This window comes from Macaca fascicularis, chromosome 17 (genome assembly GCF_037993035.2).
Source record: "Macaca fascicularis isolate 582-1 chromosome 17, T2T-MFA8v1.1".
NCBI lineage: Eukaryota > Metazoa > Chordata > Mammalia > Primates > Cercopithecidae > Macaca > Macaca fascicularis.
In genome coordinates this window covers 101,921,376-101,942,901 of record NC_088391.1, presented here as the reverse complement: position 1 = coordinate 101,942,901, position 21,526 = coordinate 101,921,376, and the positions used below count along the sequence as shown (strand labels likewise).

General features: G+C 49.2%; 1 protein-coding gene across 4 annotated transcripts in view; it reads right to left on the bottom strand.

The window, feature by feature from the left end:
• The window catches only part of LOC102133047 (uncharacterized), a 697,922-nt gene extending 679,808 nt beyond the window's left edge, over nucleotides 1-18,114 (bottom strand). For 3 of the 4 annotated variants that reach the window (XR_012426592.1, XM_065533509.1, XM_065533510.1), the window contains exon 1: nucleotides 17,749-18,114. The gene's annotated coding sequence lies outside the window, so the exon portion shown is untranslated. The remainder of the gene's footprint in view (nucleotides 1-17,748) is intronic. The other variant, XM_074021462.1, reaches the window with a different exon arrangement.
• Between the last annotated feature and the right edge of the window lie 3,412 nt (nucleotides 18,115-21,526).

The following is a 21,526-nucleotide window of genomic DNA, read 5'->3' as shown; positions in this document are numbered from 1 at the left end:
CCCAGCTTTATTAGCCAGAATCTCTTTTTCTAAGGTCAAGGTCCAGGTTTCTCAGAACTGTACACGCTTAGCTCCGATTGCTGGCTGCCTATGACCTGGGGCCACAAGCTCATCGGATGATAACGTCCTATGACACAATGTCCCATCGCTTCCCCAGCGGCCAAATCTGGAACAACATAAGCATCAAAATGAAAGATAATTCTACTGGATTATATATAACCCACTGAATAAAATGAGAATGAAACAGACTGGACCGGGCACAGTGGCTCACGCCTCTAATCCTAGCACTTGCGGAGGCCAGTGTGGGTGGATCACTTGAGGTCAGGTGTTCAAGACCACCCTGGCCAACGTGGTGAAACCCTGTCTCTACTAAAAATACAAAAAAATGAGCTGGGCAAAGTCGTGGGCACCTGTAACCCCAAGTACTCAGGAGGCTGAGGCAGGAGAATTGCTTGAACCCGGTCAGCTGGGGTTGCAGTGACTTGAGATTGTGCCACTGTACTCTAGCCTGGGCGACAGAGTGAAACTCCATCTCAAAAATAAAAAAAAAAAGACTATATAGATGTAAATAAATAATAAATGAGGGAGAAGAGAAAGGTCTCCCTTATTAAAAAAAATGCCTATGCCTATCTCTATATTATATTTTGTTATATCTTACATATCAGTAATACTTACTATAATATCTAAATAACATAGAAGAAATGATGAAGTTAGGGAACCACCAGTAGATGCTAAAAGAAGAATAGGATATTTCCATAGTCTCAGTGTATGTCCCCACAAATTACTAATTAGAATAAAATTTTCAACAAAAAAACATAATAGACACCACACTAATCACAGGATCAAAGCTGATGTCACCAATGCTGGAGCAACCAACGTCACGTGGCCCCTGAAGTGCAGCCCAGAAGCAATGCAGTGTGGCTTCAGTGACAGTCCCACCCCAGGTTCATGGCTCGAATCCCATCATGCACAACACCAGACAAATCCAAATTAAGGAGCAGTCTGCCGAAGAATGGGCCTGTCTTCTTCAAACACTTCAAGATCAAGAAAGACCCAGAAAAGGGGAAGAACCGTCACAGGTTGAAGAAAATTAAAGAGCCATGACAACTAAATGCTATGTGGATTCCTGGATTAAATCCTGGATAGGAAAAAAAAAAAATACCTAGGACTGATGTTATTGAGTCGCTTGATAACATTAGCAATTCCACAACCCTAGCTGTGTCAGAATCACCTGGAAGCGTGTAGAGGGAAGGCTGTTGGGCCCCATCACCAAGGCTTCCATTCACAAGGGGTCTCCATGGCCAAAAAGCTTCCAAGAGATGCTGCCACAGATCTGGGGACCTCACCTTGAGAACCACTGGATTAGAAAACATAACTGAGCCAAATGTTAACATTCCCAATTTTGATCGTTAAGTTGCATAAACGTAAAAGAACATTTTGATCTTACCAAATGCACACTTTGATAAAGGGGCTTGACTTAATCTCGGGTGGCTTGAAAAGTGTGTGTGTGTGTGTGTGTGAGTGTGTGTGTGTGTGTGTGTGTGTGTGTGTGAGTGTACACAGACAGAGTGACAGGCAAATGGTGTAAAAGGTCAATAATAGTTGAACCTAGCTAAAGGACATATGGAAATGTATTAGAGTGTTCTGGCTGTTTATTAGCTTTTCCTTAAGATTGAAACTCTATCAAAATTAAAAGTTACCAAAAATATTGAAAATAAAGTATCACGCCTTTCCTGCAGCTCTTAGGAATGGTGAAAGGTCATTGTTCTCTGGGACTCCACCCCTATGGATGCCAGCGCCTGCAAGGGGGTGCTAGGACTTGGTTTTGTGGATCTCCCACTTCAGAGAAAGTGCTTTTTGATACTGAGAGCTTCAGCCAGTCTGTGAGTCCTTCCAATTGCAAGCAAAATGGAGTGTGTGCGTACCTTTCTCCTGGGAATGGGTCCTTAACTTCTGAACCACTGGGGAAAAAATAAGCATCACTGCACTACAGAAAATACTGTGAACTCTGAATAAAACTTAAGCTTTCCCTGCTGTCTTCAGTAGGGTCAGGGAGCCCTGGGCAGGGAGGCTGCTGCGAGCTTCACACCCCTGGGTGCTCACTGCAGTCACCCTTCCTGGCTGGTTGGTCCCGGGCCTGCTGGTTGTTAAATATTTAGAACATCACCCAGCATGTAGGCTGCCAAATGTAAGCCCAAGGAAAAGAACAAAGGAATCTTTGTCCATATATAGAAGTCCAAATAGCAAAGCAAAGACTTTGTTAGTTTCTAGTGCACAACACAGGCACAGATGTGAGGCAGCTCGACCTGAATGGAGGCCGGTAGGGTCCCAGGATAGAAAAGACAGTGTTATCTAAAGTCCTCCCTTTGAGGCGAGGTCATTCCTGAACCACACAGGAGAGGATAAAACCTGCTGTTACCACCGTTGCATCCATCTATACCTGGGTTCTGCAATTACCTGGGGAAAGGAAGGACATCAGACCAGTCTGAAGGGTACTCAGTACCTTCAATACCAGCTCAATATATTATAAAAGGACTCAGTACCTTCAATACCAGCTCAATATATTATAAAAAAGAGCATTTTTGTAATGATTTACAGAATTACACATCATAATAGCTGCCTTTTCTGATCCAGAAACTCTGGCGCCAGACAGGGAGAAGGGCTGAGAAGGGCTCTGTCCTCCCTGCTGAGGGGCATGGCTGCACAGCTCGGCCGTTTCCCACAGTTGGAGCAGATACCAGGAGATGCAGGTTCTTAGTCTAGACCAGTTGCCACTTTATTCCCCTCCAAAAAATAACTGTGCAACTCTATTCATTACCAACCCTGTTCTTTTGCTGGCAATAAATGAGAGGAGAAATTCTGTTAATTAAATATGGAGAAATGACCTGGTTCCCATTTCCTGTGGTGGATTCCACCACCTTCTCTCCGGTATTGACGTCACAGAGGCAGTGAGGCGGCTGAGATGGACCTTTCAGGAAACATGGAGGGAGATCTGTAGCAGGAACAATGGAATGTCAAAACCTGGTATCAACACTGGATGGAAATCCGAGGCTATAGAGCCTTGGCTGGAAGATCCAAACAATTCTCTCCTGATGTCACTGAACTTCACGGGAAACGCGTGTGCCAGACGCCGAGCGTCTTCTTATTGTACCTGGGGAAGCGTGAGGCCTGCTCAGGGCACTCACCTCCCTTCAGGGAGAAAGCCCTCTTGGACCAGGACCTGGACGTGGACCCAACACCTTCACTTTCTGATGTGGGGATGGTGGGCAGGTTGAGGGATTTGCCTCAGCCACTTGTTCACGAAGTGGAGGTGGCTTTGGCGGCTCCTTCCCAGTCAGCTGTGCTGGTTAAATGAGACAGTGTGTGGCAAAATGTCAGGGACGCATTAAACACACCATCAAGTTCAGCTATTTTTCCCCCCCACCGGGCAAGCCTGACCACCTATCTCTGACTTCAGTTTCCTCCCACAGCCGCACGGGCAGAGCATCCCACAGCCATGCAGAGCATCCCACAGCCATGCAGAGCATCCCACAGCCGCACGGGCAGAGCATCCCACAGCCATGCAGAGCATCCCACAGCCATGCAGAGCATCCCACAGCCATGCAGAGCATCCCACAGCCATGCAGAGCATCCCACAGCCATGCAGAGCATCCCACAGCCATGCAGAGCATCCCACAGCCGCACGGACAGAGCATCCCACAGCCGCACGGACAGAGCATCCCACAGCCGCGCAGACAGAGCACCCCACGGCCGCGCAGACAGAGCATCCCACGGCCGCGCAGACAGAGCACCCCACGGCCGCGCGGACAGAGCATCCCACAGCTGCCAGAGGCCTGTCCACCCCCGAGCACCCACAATGCTCCACTTTCCTTGGTCAAAAGTCTGAAAACTTCTCAAGTGAGTTTTCGTTTGGGATAAAAGAGTCCTTTTATCAAATGCTCTACCAGCAAGCCGAGGCCAGCAGCCCTGCGGGAGAGGCCGAGAGTGAGAGACGGGAGGGGTCACTTTAGAGGGAGGCACTTCTGGGTGGGTGGGTCAGTGGTCGTCTTGGAGCAGAAGGTGCCAGAGGAGGGTCAGTTCCCAGAGAGCAGGGCCCAACCAGGACTGCAGAACTTGCAGGAGGGGCCTGGCAGAAAATACCTGCCCTCCCCCCCACCCCACCCCCGGGCACTGCAGGCACCTGCCTCAGGGTCCTTGGAATCAGATGAAGGAGCTCCGGGGATCAGGAGAAGCAGGGAAACAAAGGATGGGAAGCGCCCCCGGTGAACAGCCCTGCCTCCCTCCCCTCTGTGCCAGACTGGCGGCTCCCGTGTCCAGCCTGAGCCCACAGCACCTCCTCAGATGAGACAAACTCTCCTGGGAGAGCTGGGACAAGCTGGCTGAGTCCACGGCTCACCCCAATCACAGACCATTCACCAGGGACCAATCGTAGAAATCCACACTGTCCAAAACAGCAGCCATCAGCCAACCATGGCAAATTAGATTTAAACACATCAAAATTAAGTGAAATGTAAAATGTAGTTCATCAGACACACAAGCCACATGGTAAGTGCTCAGTGGCCACACATGGTCAGTGGCTGTAGTAGTGGACAGCCCACAGAAGAACATTTCCACCACCACAGAAACCTCCATCAAATGGCACTTCCATAAAATTACAGAAACAAGACGTGACACGCTGCCCAGCTAGAGGGACAGGGCAACGGCGGGAAGGAGGTGACTTGTGCAGTGTCAGGAGGGATAGCAGCAAAATAGATGCTTCTCCTTCGTCCTCCAACTATTCTCCCCTCAGGATTTAATACATTTTTTTGTTTGGTTGGTTTTTTTGTTTTTTTTTGCAATGGAGTCTTGCTCTGTCACCAGGCTGGAGTGCAATGACGCGATCTTGGCTCACTGCAAGCTCTGCCTCCCGGGTAGCTGGGACTACAGGTGCCCGCTGCCACGCCTGGCTAATTTTTTGTATTTTTAGTAGAGACGGGGTTTCACCGTGTTAGCCAGGATGGTCTCAATCTCCTGACCTCTTGATCTGCCTGCCTCGGCCTCCCAGAGTACTGGGATTACAGGTGTGAGCCACGGTGCCTGGCCTTAATTAGATTTGTATGTGTATGTTTATTTCTGGAGGGTCAGAAAAATAATAGGGCGTAAGGGAATATTTTGAGGGGCTGTCTTTGGCCGGGCATTCCCACGTATCATGGTTTCTCACTGCTCACAGCAGGTACAGTTGAGAAAGCTGCCACAAATGAATTAGTGAATCCTGAACCGCTGCTGCACAGGACACACGGGGCTAGGTTCCTGCGAGCCTCCAGTCACATTTTTGTCAATGGACCAAGATGTAGCCTCGTTTTGTGCGTGTTCCTGTTGAAAGGCACCTGATTTAAGAGGCACTGACTCTGGGCCGGCGGTATCGTCACTCAAACCAGAGCGAAGCTCATCTCACATGCGTGTTCTCACGGGAGGGCCTCCCCGCCCCTTGTGTTTAGGACATCAGACAGCACATCAGCACCGCGCTTGGCCTGTTTTGAACACAAGACATGTGACCATGAAAAGGATACTTGTTCACAGCCTGAGCCCTGAAGCAAGAAGGCAGCGTGGCCTTGTTCAATCTCAGTGGGAACATGTTTCGGAAAAACACACACGTCTGACGACTCCATTTTTTTCTCCCCTCTGTGCACGTCCTCAAAAGCTCTGCAAGTACTGACTTTGGAATTATAAATAAATTTTAGTGAGCAGGCAAATTTGCAAGTACAGATTCTACCAGCAGTGAGGATCGACCATTTACCATCCACCCCTCCTAAAACGCAGTGCCTGGAAGGAGCCAACTCTAAGCCCTGGGCTCCTGGAATCCACACTCACGCTATTTCCACCCACCACACCTGCTCTGCTCCAGAAAGGGCTCCTGCATTTCAAAGCACTTTTCTTGGATCCTCCAAGCACACTATGAAATATGCAAAGCAGATGTTGTTATTCAAATTTTTTAAATGAAAAAACCAAAATCCACATCTTTCCCCAGATACAAAGTGGCTGAGCTGAGGAAACAACTCAGATGTTATCTTCACCCTACCCAGATTCTTCCTTTCAAAACACACTCTGGCCACGACGATTCGTCCGTGCGTTCAACAAGATTCCCGAGCCCCCGTGCCCAGCAGTGAGAGTCTCACCTGAGACACAGACCTCGTCCCTCCCCTCGCTCCGTGTCATGACTCTCTAAGTCATGGGGAAAGAAGCGAGTGAGCAGGAAATTATAATTCACGGTGAAGAGTTCGGCATGAAAAGGCTCCAGGAGGACACAGGGACCTCCGATCTGACTGCCAAAATCATCACTGGAAAACATCCGACACAAAGGCTGGGAGGTCTCTCCCGAACTCGGCCATGTTGTATGGAAAGTCTGGAAACGCCTGACACCCGTCAGCCGTCAGGAGGGACAGGTGTGGGAGGGGAAGCCGTGCGGTAGTGTGGCCCTGTGGTCATCGCAGCAACGGGATGAGACACGGAGCCCCACTCACCCTGAGACAGTTCAGAAGCTAAAATCTCTACCAGGCTTTAGGATTCCTTCATTCTCAGGACCACAGGGTCCCGGTGTACGTACGTATTCCTCGTGAAAGCAGTAAGATGAAAAGTGAAAAGTGAAGCGAAGGCACCTGCCCTCCCCTCTGCCCTCTGAGGCCTGGCGACAGGGACACTGGTTCCCTTCACGGCCAGCACGGAGGCTTTCAGGTCATTTCCATCGCCGTGGCCAGTCTGCAACGTGACTTTTAATACTGCATTTATTTAACCACATTTTATTGTTGTAGGAAAAAATTCTGTGTGGGGACATTTTGCTCATATCACTTTCAGTTTGTTTCCGTTGCTCAAGAATTTCATGGTCACTCCGTCCATGGAAAATCCAGAATTTTCCTCAACGCCTCAATTGTACATTTCTTCTCAATGCCTTAATTTTACATTTCTCTTGCTGACATGAACCAAAAAGAGTATGCATCACAGTACTGAAGAGGGATATGCATCTTTTGAAAAACCTTGTGATGACAGAGCCTTGGGTAGATAAGGCTCAAAGATCTAGCACTCAGCCATGGTATGAAATGGTTATTTCTAGAGTGAACACCCAGTTATGGCCATAGCCCCTCTCTCTCTCTGACATCCACCTCCTCTACTGGAAATCTCTGGTCTCGTGTGTCCTGGATCTTTACCGCACTTCCGCTTAGACAGCCCCAGGCAACAATGCAAACAAGGAAGCGTTTATCAAGTGCCTCCTGAGGCGGGCACTGTGCCAGTCTAATGCGGGCAGATGGCAACGTGGTCCCTCCCACATGCCTCACTGCTGCCCGAGTGCCAGCTTCTGCATTTGAAGGGAATTCCTGCTACCCTCTCAAGCCTGTTGCTCACAGTGGCGTTTTCAGAACTTGTCACTAGTAGCGACTTCTGATAGTTTCATTCAGTGAAGGGTCATTGTTGCAAACCTGATGAGTTGGAAAGGTTCACACAAGCGCCGAGTCCAGGACGACCTCCTCCTGCCCTTTCCACTCTGCAGGGGTGTCACTCTGGGTGAGCGAACGCACACCTCCCGGCCTTGGTTTCTTTGTCTGTATAATAAGGAAATCCAATTGGCTTCCTAGGGCCTGCGTGAAGGTTACATGAAGTAGGAAAGTACAACAGAGGACGCCAGCTGCTACCCGAGGCTGTTCAGGAGAGTGTGGTCTGTGGATACAAGGCACTTTGGCGCTACTGAGCATTGGAAGGTTCTCCTGCCGGGTCCATGTGCTCCAGGTCTGGGACAAAGCAAGAGAGGCCCCCAGAGTCACAGGGCAGACATCTGCAGGGCCAAGAGCCCATGAGCAGAGGTCTTGAGGGGGGATGGGCCAGGACACTGAGTCTAGGTCTGAGGAGCAGAGGCCCATGCTGGCCCCGAGTGCTAGGCCATCACGCACACCACATTCCTGATGCACGGGAGAGATGCAGCGTATCTTACTTGGGTTGGCTTAGCTAAAGCAAGCTCTTGGAAGACCTTCACTACCTGCAGGGCACTCATCACGCCCGGCCTGTGCTCTGTGCTGATTCCCACATAGCCGGCTCTATCATCAGCTCACTCCTATGCCCCCAGTCCTGGAAGCTGCTGATATTTGAAATATCAGGAAAGTACCTTTGCCTAGAAGATATATGACAAAATTTAATCCACTTGAAAACAGGTCTTTGATGCATACAAGAGAGAGGAGCCCAAATGCATAGCCCTCCAAAGCAAGTCCCACCCATGGAGACCACATCCACCTCACCCTTGCTCCTGCCAGGCTCCCTGACCCTTCCATGCACTTATACTCCAAGTTAAGCCCCTCCCATGCATGGCACCCTGGAAGGGCCTGAGAAGCCACACACTGCTTTCCCAAGCCTGCACCTCAATCCCCTCCCTGCCAGAGCAGCCCTGGCCTGAGCACGAGGATGACAGGTCCCCGATCCCCAGTCATGTCCCCTGCACTCTTTGCCGCAGCTTCTCACAGCACTTTCCCTGAGAGGTTCCCATCATAGTTCATCCCTGAATTGTAGACCCGTTAAAGAAGGCCAAGGCCAAGCAGAATGTCCCAAAATAAAAGAGGAAATGGCCAGAACTGGGTCCCAACCACCCAATCAGATTCTTCCCTTCCTTCTACAGATGCAGCCTCAGCCCCCATACCAGGGGCCAGCTGTCCTTTCAGTGTCTTTGATGGAAAGTTCCCATTATCTTAAAAAAATAATAAAAAATAAAAAAATAAAAAAGGACACACAGCCGGGTGCGGTGGCTCAAGCCGGTAATCCCAGCACTTTGGGAGGCCGAGACGGGCGGATCACGAGGTCAGGAGATCGAGACCATCCTGGTTAACACGGTGAAACCCCGTCTCTACTAAAAAAATACAAAAAACTAGCCAGGCGAGGTGGCGGGCGCCTGTAGTCCCAGCTACTCTGGAGGCTGAGGCAGGAGAATGGCGTGAACCCGGGAGGCGGAGCTTGCAGTGAGCTGAGATCCAGCCACTGCACTCCAGCCTGGATGATAGAGTGAGACTCTGTCTCAACAAAAAAAAAAGGGACACACCAGGGCCAGGGGAACACCCAGCACAAGTGCAGAGAATCGAGGGCTGTTTTCATCAGCGCTTCCAGGGGAGGGAGCCACCAGCCACCCCAGCACCCCATGTGGCCACTGCTGCCCCTCACCCAGCACCCCTCTCGCCATGACCCCTCCCTACACAGCTGGTCTCCTGAGAAAAGAGAACTAGGCAGGGCTTCCTCAGTCCCTTCAGACATTGCAGAGTTCCAGCTTCCAAACTGAGCTGTGACTATAACTTGGACATTTTATACACATCCCGGCAAATCTCATGAGTGGGCTGTGGGTTCACGGAGGCATTCGGGCCACGGTTGGTGGTGGCAGTGGTGTTCTTTAGCCTTCAGCACGGTGGCCACACAAGGGGAGCGGCCATGCTCAGGGGAGGGAGGCCCAGGCCTGGGAAGAAGGCAGCCTGCCTTCTTTCTAGGGGACTTCAGGGCCTGGGGACCAAGTACCCAAGAAACTCACAGCCCATTGACCATGGTACAAGTAAAGCACCTGACATGGCATCGTTCGCTCACCCCAGCCACGCTGGCTCCATGCTCTGTGACATGAAAACACGAATGCATGGTACACGGAGGACAGAGGGGCGAGCAGCTCTGCTCACATTCCCCTGAGAACTAGAAATTTAAATGGAGTCGACAGTGAGTAGGCAAAGCCTGTGCCCAGACTCTCAACTCAGGGTGATGCAGGGCCTTCTCTGGGCCTCTCTTGGCATCTCCTCCGTTCCCACACACAGCAGCAGAAGCGAGTCAGCGGGGCTCCTGTCTCTTGTTGGACTGACAGTAGAGACAAGTTCTAGGATGCCCAAAGTCTGTTCTGTTGGAATTCATCTCAGCTCATCTTTGCAATTGCCTGTTTTGAAGGGAATGGCTATTACTAACCCCTGCTGGGCCGTCTAGGCTTGTCCCTCCCCAGGCCGGGATGCTGTCATCTGTCACCAGCCCCACTCCAGGTTGATTTGGGCCAATGGCAGAAGCTTGTACGAAATTAGAGGATTTCAGAAAACAGAGAGCTCAGTCACACGTTTAACAAGCCAGGCTGTGGGCTGGCAGTGTCTGTGTGCCCCACTAAGCCCACAGTTTCAGGAGTGCCACCTCGGGCACCCAGGCCTCCCCATCCTGGTCAGCTCCCGAGCCCTGCCCACCTCTCTGCAGATGCTTCTGTTCCCTTAGCCTCTCACCCCTCCCTTCTGAACATGCCATGGGTTTCCTGCCAGGACCCGGTCTAATGAATGCACATAAGAGTCTAGAACAGTGATTCCTGAACTGTGTAAAAGAATGAACATGCACGGATTGGGAGGGTCTGCAAATTCTCCTGCATGCAGGGGCTTAACCAACAAGGTTTCGAGACCACCACCCAAGAGCATGTTTTCTCCACAGCTCAGGGTCAACAGAAGGACTCTTCTGAATGGGATCCTTCCCGTTCGGGGAACTTTTAAAGGTTTTTAAATATTTATACAAATTCACAGAAGAGTCCACATAGACAACCTGGATGGCAGGATATGTTCAAACAGGAGACTCGGCCTTCTCCATCCCTTCCCATTGCCCTCTTCAGTGTTCAAGACACCTGAGTCTCCCCCGTGAAGATGAACCCCCAGGATCCAGCCAGTTCCCCGAGCCACCATGTAGAGTCTTGCCCGGAATCAACAAGGGGCACCACGTTCTCGTCTTGGGTACCGGTCACGAAGCACCCATTTGCTTTATTCTGCAGAAGCTGTTGTTTAGAGCATCTTCAGGGCTTCTCAGGAACACAGCCCCAGAGCTCCTTGGAGGGAAGTTCCCAGGCTCATGAGCAGGCAGCAGCAACTGCAGAGACCAGACAAGCTTGATGAAGCCTGAGTGCTGCGTTTCTGGTGGGAGATGGAAAGAACGCAGATCCCGGGACCCCCATCCTGGGAGGGTTTGGCACCAGGGTGAGTGAACTCAGCAGCACTGAAGGGCACTCGCCTGAAAACAAGGCCCATGTATGGGCTTCCCCGGAACCCTGGTCTGTGTGTGGAAGCTGAGATGAGGGGCTCTCACAAACCAATGGGAAGCATAGTGATTCTGACAAACTTTTGTTTTGCATTTATTGCTAGAGCCTGAATCTAGTTGATCTCTTTCCAAGAGGAAAATGAAGATCTCAACTAAATTGCCTTCTTTTTGTAAAGTCTGTTTGTGCCCAGGATAAAAGAGAATGTTTTGTCCTTTTCAAAATCGAGCAATTTGTGTCTTTCTGGGCATCAGGTGTTCAGTGTGATGATTGTGTGGCTGATTGCCTCGAGATTCTGTTTGTTTCACACCTCAGTTTTAAAGCGTTGACCATCATAAGTCTAAACATTACCTCCACGGTTCCCTTCTACCTACGCATCTCAAGGAAATGAATCCTGGGAGATAGATCTTCCCACAATAATTAATTCAGATATTCTTTCCCTCTCAGAAAGTCTCGAATTAAGGAATCCTTTTATTGTTGAAGAGTCACCCAGATTGATTACCATCTTCCACCAAATCCAAGCTATGAAAATGGAAAGAAACATCCTGATTTAAAGATATCGACATGAAGAAAAGTGCATGCTAGAATTGATGAGATACAGTGTAACAAGAGCTAACACTTACTGAGAGCTTATCCCGAGCTGTCATTCCAAGCCTGAGCCGTACCAGCTCACATCAGCCTCACCTCAGCCCCATGAGTTAGACCTGACCACCTCCCCAGCTTCACCCCTGAGAAGGTGAAGGCTCAGAGAGATACGGGAACTTGCTCACGGCGGTCTAGCCAGGCGCCTGTCCAGACAGCTGGATTCCAGGGTCTCACGCTCCCCATTTTTCTCCAGTCATTTTCTCCCACCACCAACTGACCAGGTGTCCACTCTCTCTGGGCAGCATTAGGCTTACATTTCAGCATGCAGTTTAGGCTCCACAGTGTCCAATTATTTGTGAACTTAAACACCTACCACTTGTAATACTAATAACCTTTCTTAAGAGAAGTTCTTGCCATGAGATGAGAAAATAAACCATAATATTAAGACCACCTCGCCCAACAGAGATGCAGTCCACACATTCTATAACCTCAGCCATTTTCTGGAGAAGCGCGCAATCTGGGAAGTCACAGATGACTCTGTCTTTAGACCAGGGCAAAGAGACACCTGCCCTAAATGCCACACACCTCAGAGCTTCCCTCTCTCACCCTCCCCCAGACTCACCATCCCTCAGGGACAATGACCCAGGAGAAACACCCACTCAGATTGGACCTCCCCATGGCATACCGTGGGTGCCAGGACCTCGGAATTCCCCACACAGACACACACAAGGCCCCTTCCTGGGCCTGCAGGGAACTTCTCCCAGACATGTCTTCCCAAAGAAGACGTAAAAGGCTGTCTGGGGGCCGTGTGGACGGAGCTGAGATGCACAGGGCAGGAAGCGGGCAGCTCGCCATGGCACTGAAGCTGGTTGGCCTGAATCCACCCAGCTCCTGTGCAGACATCCTGGAAGGTGAGGATTCTGCAGTTAAACTAGACCTTTAGGTTCACGAATGTGAAGGCACATTCGTCCACATAGGAGACAGACCCTGTGTGAGGAGCCTGATTTATAACTGAAATGCTTAGACATGAAACATGACAGCCTACTCTTGCCTCGTGCTCTGGACCACACAAACATCGGAGAGGAGAAGCCCACTCTTCGTGTTTTGGAGTTCAGTGGCTTGCTGGCTGGAAGCCTGCTTCTGTGGGTGACAGTACCACAAAAGACAGAATGTGAGATTTAGATAGGCCTGGGGGTCGGCATCTTTGATTTCGGCTGAAGGATGTAAGGCCTAGAGTCAGAACTGGAAACGATGGGTGGTTTCATATAATTAACAAAATCCAAAAGAAGGGAAATGCCTATGTTTATATGCAAAGGTAAGAAGCTACTTCTAAAGAATTAAAATGACCAGGGTAAGATACAGTCCCCTGCCAGACACCACACACCGCACTAGACTTTTGCTGAATGCTCTGTGTTGCTAAGTGTGATGCTGTGCAGATTTTCTTAGTTAATTCCCTTCCCTTTAAGTGTATGATTTCACAATCTTTGCTGCAAACCTAAAAATGATGGCAAAAATGTCTATAGCAGAACTCAATTACAGCCATTTCAGTAAAATCAGTTAGATAGGTGATTTGTGTTATAAAATGTATCTCTATTATATACTTTCTTTAAAATTAAAGATAGCTGCAGTATAGGGTGATATCGATGCAATAAAAATTAACTCTCATAATTTCAACCATTGTCTCCAGAAATAAGTACAATCATAAGTCCTTAAACATCAATTCTGCACGCTCACGGTATAGGAAATAAATATGTTCTTCATGTTGAAAATACATACCAGATATTTCTAGAACGATTAAGAAATTCTCTACTGAACACTTTCTCCAAGGGGCCAGGAACTTTGACGTAACAACTGTTTCCTAAAACATTATCTTGACTTTTCAAAAAGGAAAGAAGTGATATTTTAAGAATGTATTTAATACTTTGCAGAAAAGACTGGGAGCTGTTTTTTTCACTTTCGAGATAACATATCCTTGGTATGTGGCATCCTTAATAATATACATAAGGCAGAACTAAAACTGGTGCAAAATATATAACTGGATATTTTCAGGTTTGTCTGTCACCTGTATTTTTCAGAGGAAGCTTCGGCCGTAGGTTTCTGAATCGTGTGCTAAGGAGAACACAGGGAGAATGAGATTGGCAAACCTTCCGTGTCGGCAGTGTACAAGCAGCACTCATCTGTAAACAAGCTCCTGATTCTCAACAGCACAAGGGAAAAAAAGGACATCTTCCAAGTAGTGACAGGCTTTGTACCAGATCTTTGAACTTTTGGAGGCGCAATTTGCATAGAGCAGTAAAAAAGCACTTAACCCACACCCCCAAAGTTTCAGAAAGGAGAAGGTCGAATAGAGCAGGATTAAAACAGAAAAAAGAAATGGATGTGCTTGACAGATAATTATTGCCATAATGTCCTTCGAAATTGTGGACATTAGCTGTAATGTGAAAATGCAACTGCTGATTTGGTCCCAGATTTCCATATCTAGTATTTTTCTAATGACCAAAACCATCACTTTTAGTCTACATTCTTATTCCCTTACAAATAAAGTATATGTATTCAAACATCCCTATTCCATATGTGTAGACTTCCTTATCTTGTAGATAATCTAGTCCAGCCAAGGTAAATACAAATTATTTGGTGATTAAGGATTAAAAGGCTTAAATGAAGTCAATGGGAGAATAGAGGATCAGTAATAATGAAAAGACTTTGACTTTATTTACATTCGCCTTAACGTAAGTTCATTGTATTTGCCTCTAATTTTAAAAGATCAGCTTCCCCGTACTAGGCAACGTGTGCCGGAGCAGAAAAGTCACAGGGAACGAATCGGTGCTGCACTGTGGATCTTATTCCCCATTCCTCTCTGACTCCCTCCTCCAGCTTGACAGCTAGTCCTACAGTTTAAGAAAGAAATCATCAGAGCCAGGTGAGTCCGTGGCCCTCATACCCATCAGGAACAGCCATTGACCCAACTGGGTCTTTTTCCAGACCAGAACAGCACTGGCACTGTCCCAGCGTGTCCGAGGAGACGTGAGCAGCCAGCAACTGTCAGAGTGGGCAGGTGGTCACACTCCCATGGGTCACCTCCTCATGGGATCTCCTTACAGAACCAAAGAAACTGCTACCACCCACCATGGTCACCACAGCAGGTGGCCCCAGGGCACAAGATGGGAGCCTGGAGGCAGGTGGTAAATGTTTGACCCTTGTGGGCCTTCAGACTGGATGTGGAGGATCTGCTGTCCGGGCACGCGAGCCTCGGCCAGACACCAGGCAATGGCACATGAGTGGGCTGGGGGGCACTCACCTGGAAAAGTTCCAGATCACCAGTGTTCCCCCTACCCCCAAACCTGCCCCTTCTACCCCCACTCCTGTCCCTGAGCCCCCTCGTTCCCACACATGTGCCCCCATTGGTCCCCTGGGAGATCAAGCCTTTCAAAAAGAAAGCAGCAGCTCTTTCCCCAACAAGAGGGACTTGTGGCTAGTGCATGGGCTGCCAGGGCCCCGAGTCAGAAGTCTCTCCTCAGGGTCAGCCCTAGGCTTTAGCCGGAGTAAGGGCAGAGTGGGCTTGGGGCACGAGCAGAGGATGGGAGGGGACCTTGGCATCCAGTGGAGCTGGGAAGAGGGCCTGGGTGAAGAGCTCCACGCACAACAACATCCCGGCCGTCTGTTTGCTGAGACCCCTGCCCCTGATGTGTCGGCACTCGGTCCTGGCTCCCCTCTGAAGGCCTGCTCTGGCCGTATGCCCACCATACACCCCGATGCCACCTGGCTCAGCTCTGGGGCTGTGCAGTGCCCAGTGTGTGTGTGAGCTGCCATCTGTAACCAGCCCTCTCCATGGAACCATTCCTCTGCTAAGGGTAGGGCTACCCCGAGCAATGCAGGGAGAACATGTGCTCGGCCACGGAAAATAGGGGACAGTCAGTATAAGTGGCTTTTATCTCTTCAAACAACCAGAGAGAACATCAGACTCAAGACCAGAGTCCAACAGGCCAAAGCCGTCCTTTCCGACACCTGCCCACTGAGCGGGCTTCCCGGTTCAGGGCCAGATGCCCAGACTCACCCGACAGAACCCCTCCCCTCTCCCCTCTCCCCTCTCCCCTCTACACTTCTGCAGCAAGGTTCGCACAGCTCGGAATCAGCAGCCTGCACATCCTCAAGCAAAAAAACAGCCAAGTTATCACCCATTAAAACACGTACTGGTAAGGGGAGAACTTTGTATCAACACTACCAAAGAGTTAAAAGGAAGAAAATTATCATTTTCAGGCTGAACTTTGCGGTGACATATGATCCACGATTTGCATCCAGACGAAATCTATTTATCATTTCTTCCACAGTAAAAATGCTCCAGGAACGTTCCTCCACGGTTTCCTTTACCTTGAGTTGAAGGGTAATTCTTTGACAATTAGCAATCTTTTCTTTCACATCGATTCAGCGATTCAACTTCAGCGTAAGAATAAAGCCCCCACGCGCTGCAGCTCTGTCAGCAGGAGAAAGTCAGAAAGAACCTGTCACTTGTAGGGGGTTTTTGACAAAGTGTACAATGGGAGCCAAAAGAATCCTGGGTTTTTTTTCCCCCCCAAATAAACGTGAAATAGATTTAAAAATCAGAACGTATTAAGGTGCTCATGATATTGAAAAGCACAGAACACTTACTGCAGTGGAGTAAAATATATACAATTAGAATCCTCATTTTGAAAGACTTCAGTGAAGTAATATTTGCTAGAGCTGAAACACATGGAGGCATTTCAGTAAAGCACAAAAACATGCGTTTGCGTAAACTAATTGGATAATGACATATGTTACCACAACTGTCAGCTTCCACTGCGCCTTTAAAAAGTTCCTTTTGTGAAGCGTGTAATTTCATTGTTAAAACACCAAAACAACACACAAATACCTGATAGCCGGCATTTACCCTGGCACACATCTCTGCCACAGCTGCGTGCACACAAACACTCCTGCGCTTCTGTCCGGTTCCATTTTGCTCTCATTTCCGTGAGGGCAGGCTCACCATACACTGATTCAGCTTCTCCGGACACTGTCAAAGTTTAGTCGTTTAGAATTGCACATCGTGGTACTCATTTCAATTTCTCCATTCCTCAGTTCTGGACCAAGGGCAGAGTTTGTAGAGCCCTTAGGCTAAGCCAGAAAGATACCCATTATCCCGCAGGAGCCTCACAGAAAAGGTTACCCGGAGAGAAGCCACCAGGGACACGGAAAGCACCGCCGTCCCCCTGACAATCGCAGTCCAGCCAGACTGACGCTTTCCTTCGTGACTGCTGTCATTGCCCACCTCATTCTGGACACTTCTCTGCTTTCAAAGGTGCGTTTTCTTTTCTTTCTTTTTTTTTGTCCACTGAACTGTGTTTAGAGCCAAGCAAATGGAACTTAAAACAGCAACCAAAAATGATTCCCAAAAGAGCGACTAGAGTATATTCCATGAGGAGCCCCATCTCATGTTTACAATCTCAGTAGACACGCTAAGCTGAATCATTCCTACAGCACTGTGTTGCATGGTAACAACAAATGACCTCATGGAAAAGTCCCCTTTTATCTGACTGGCCCGGACCCCGGCCCCGGGCTCTGGATCTGGGAAGACCCAGGCTCTTTCCATATGCCGACATAAAGACTGGGATGGCACACGTTTTCACAATCACCAGAACACAACTTTTCACCAACTTGAGACAGAGAACAAAAGTCCCTGTTGCCCAAGGAGCAGCGTCCAGTGAGCTGTGTGCAGGCGGCAGTTCCAGCCCCCACCTGGATGCCAGCAGCCTGCTGCAACTGCGCAGCCAACTTCCAAGCTAAGTTCAGCAAACACAGATTTCGCCATCGTTCCCCCTCCAGGCCACACTATGCCCGGCACCAGCAGGTACCTCTGGGTCTCCAAGGACCCCACACACAGCCGTGAGGGCCAGGACAGCTCCTAGGACCAGCTGACATCACCACAAGGCTCCCCGGAAAGGTCCCGCGCGGGGAGAGGCACAGCGGCCGTCAGATCCACCTGCGAGCCAGGTTGCAGCCCCGCAGTCCAGACGCTGCTTCCCTGCACGCACCGTGTCCTGCTCTCTCCCTCTCCACCCTGCCCCCTAGCCTGAGCAGAAAATCCACAGCAAGTTGTGCCCCCAACACTTTACCTGGTCCCAGCTGAGCCCACGACGCCGCCCCGCTCCTCCCGGGGCCCGGCCTGCTCACCTCCCAGCGCCGCGTCCCGTCGCCTGCTGGTGCCAGGCTGTGGAGCTGGCGGGTCCCGGAGCAACGAGCCTGCTCTTGTGAACACCGTGCAGCCGCGGCAGCCGTCGCCGTGATGAGCACAGCTTGAGCCCGTCCACAATTAGCCGAATATTGTATAGCAGCAACAAATCAACAACGAAACTCGGCGCGCAAATAAAGCCGACTGCGGTGTCCGAGGGATGCAGAAGGGCAGAGCCACCGAGTGCTTCATTTCTTCTTCAAGATCATTCCAGCCAGCTCCTTCTGCTATTTTTACTGTACCATAATGCACTAGGTCTGGCTTTTACCCTATTGAAAGAACATGAATATATTATTATCCACACAAAAGAGCAGGTTATTGTTTATGAATTACCAGCCTTCCCAGCAACAAAGGCTATTTTCATAAGAAAACTCAATTTCATTTTAGCTCCAATTTGATTACCAGCTGAAGAAAAGAAGCTCTGCTCCTAACCCTCAAAGGATTTTTATTCATACCATTGAATGGGCTTTATTGCTTCCTTTTCAAAACTGACGTAGAAAGCTTTTAGAGTAAAACATTGACAAAAAATTATTGCGCTGCTATTTTGTGCAATAACAGAGCTGAAGAGGGGCAATGATTTCTCAGTCATCCTTCACTGTACTCCGAATAGCGGAGGCTGGGATTAATGACAGACCAGGGAGAGGAGGCACGCTAAGGTCTCACAATGCACGTCAAATCTAAATGATCACTATACATTGAAAGGCCCCCAAAAAAGCCCACAGCTGATTGATTCATGGCTTTCACAAGAAAGACAGGCTTGAAGAGTTTATTGCACCACAATTTACTCGGAATTATCATAAAAATGAATGTAGAGGCTGAATGTCACCCCGGCACGCTCCAAAACCACACGCCCAGGGACAAAGTTCACCCAGGAGCTGCCGCTGCACACCCCACGCCGCGTCAAGAGCTGTCAGGGTGGCCGTCGTCGGGCTTGACTTGGGCTCTGTGGAGAATCTTTACCCCACACCAGAATAGGTTTTCATCTTCACAATTTTAAAGTGGGGAAAAAAGTCTGTACCAGCAAACAATGGTCCAGGGGCCCGGAGGCGGACGTGCCTGCTCAGCACTGCGTGGTGCTGGGGATGTGCCCCTCGGCCTGCTTGTTCTCACTCCCCAAAGAAGTGAGAAGTTTGCGAGGACTGGAGTGCTCACAAGAATGGTTTAGGGGCAAATGTTTAAATGATACAGGTAGTTCTTGTTTAAATGACTTTCTCCACATGCACGGCACTTCTCCTTTCATTACAATTTCAGCAATAATGGCTAAGCTAGTGGGGTTGCCAAAGAAACCTGCACTTGCGATTATGCAAATAGAGCCTGCAGTATAATAACCTGGTGTTCCCAAGGCCCCCAGCCAATGGCCTATTCACATAGAAGCCTCAGGCGAGATCCGACGACTTTGGCCAACCAGTCTTGAAAGGCGTCTTAAAACCTGTCATCGGCCTAGAGGCCCTCTCCTCTCCTGCCTTACTCATCCAGCAGAGTCAGGATTTATAAGTGAAGAATTTGTGATCTTCAGCTTTTTGTTTAGTAAGCAATACTCATATTTTAAAACACACCAGAGAAAAGGTAAAACTCCCCCCGTTGGCCACTGCATTTTCAAAGGACTTGTTGAATTCAAACATCATCCATGTTTTCTCAGTTCTCTGTCAGAGTCAAGCAATCTGTCATCTCTCTCTCAGACAGGTTCTCAAGCGCAGAGATTATGCTGGCTGTCTTCCGGGGAGGAGCTGGGTTGACAGAGGAGCCACGCGTCCTTCCCAGGTGATCACACACACCAGGAGAGGCTGGCCCAGCTCAACCCTGCCGCCTTGAACTCATCCCCAACCACCGGCCCTGTGGGGCTCCACCTAAATTCCGGGGCTTCTCACAGGAGATCCTCTGGGGTCTTGGGGTTGCCACACGTGCCTTGAAGGTTTTCAGAATCATTGCTCTAAACTGCATGATTTAAAGGCATCTGAACGTGACTGTTTAGTAGAAAACAGGAAGATGTCAGCTGTAATAAATCCTTTTCCATGGCTCCCCTTGTCCTGGCCTCAGAGTGGCTACAATCTCGTAACCACTAGCACTGTATTTCCACAATGTCAAGGCTGATCGTTTATAAAAGCAAACTTCCATCAAGCATTCATGGGCTTACAGATATTTCAGTGCTGGGCATTGGGTTGACAACAAAAGACAAGTAACCCGTGCATATTTTGCCTTTCTTAGGGCTTCTGGTTTCTGTACACCCAGTCTGTTCATTAACAATATACAGTCAGTTGTAAAGTGAAACATCGATGGTGGTGACGTTCTAAAGTTACTGTGAACACTGAATTTGCAAGTATTGAGCCTTTGCTCCCAGAGAAATACATCTGGTCACAACAGTTTTGTCAATCAATTCATACATGACCTTGTTTAATGTTTGTTTCTATTTGGTAACACCTTATTCAATACATATTGTGGAGTCGTTAACATTGAACTCACAGCCAACAGCCTGCCTGAGTGGCTTCTCGAACACACGTGTTATCTCCATGAGGCACGGCACAACCTTCTTGCACTTAGGAATCCTAGACAGCACTTTGGCCCCGCGCTGATGGGCCATCTTACACAGTGAAATCACCAGCGAAAGCACAGAAATTTGAAAAACATGGCACTCGAGAGACTGCAAAAAGGATACTGTGCACAGAATGAGAGGAAATCTCCGCATCTCCTCTTGCTTGATATCATCTGGGGATACGCACATCTGGTGACACTTTTTTTTTTTTTTTTTTTTTTTTTTTGAGACAGAGTCTCACTCTGTCACCCAGGCTGGAGTGTAGTGGCGCAATCTTGACTCACTGAAACTTCCACCTCCCAGGTTCGAGCGATTCTCCTGCCTCAACCTCCCTAGTAGCTGGGACTACAGGCGTGCACCACCATGCCTAGCTAATTTTTGTATTTTCTGGTAGAGACGGGTTTTGTCATGTTGGGTAGGCTGGTCTCAAACTCCTGACCTCAAGTAATCCACCCGCCTCGGCCTCCCAAAGTGCTGGGATGACAGGCGTGAGCCACCGCACCTGGCCTAGTGACACACCTTTTACCATTCTGAGAATGTCTGCAAATGACCGCAAAAGCTCCAAGATTATTCATTTTTGGGGTTACAAATTCTAGCAAGTAACAAAGCTGCTGTGGACTGAACTGCATCTTCCCCAGACTCATGTGTTGAAACCCTAACCCCAGCGCGACTAGATTCGGAAATGGGGTCTTGGGAGGTAACCGGGGTTAAATAAGGTCATGAGAGTGGGGTCCTGATCCAATAGGTCTGTGACCCTGTAAGACAAGGAGAAGAGAGGGGACTCTTTCTCCCTCTCTCCACCACGTGAGGACACGGTGAGGACATCTGTGAGCCAGGAGGAGGCCCTCACCGGGAACCGAACAGCTGGCACCCTCATCTTGGACTTCCAGCCTCTGCCACGGTGAGACATAAATATCAGCGGTTTAAGCCACCCAGTCTGCAGTATTGTGTTGTGACAACCCAAGCTGAGGAAGATAAAAGCTAAAAGTGGAACATCCATGAGGCACGCTCAATGACCGGCCAACAGTGGTTGAGCACCTCCTGTTTACCAACTAGTATCTGCATAAGCTGGACTGGAGCTGACTGGAGAGTCCCAGAGCGCAGGCGGGATTCAAAGAGTGAGACCTGAGGA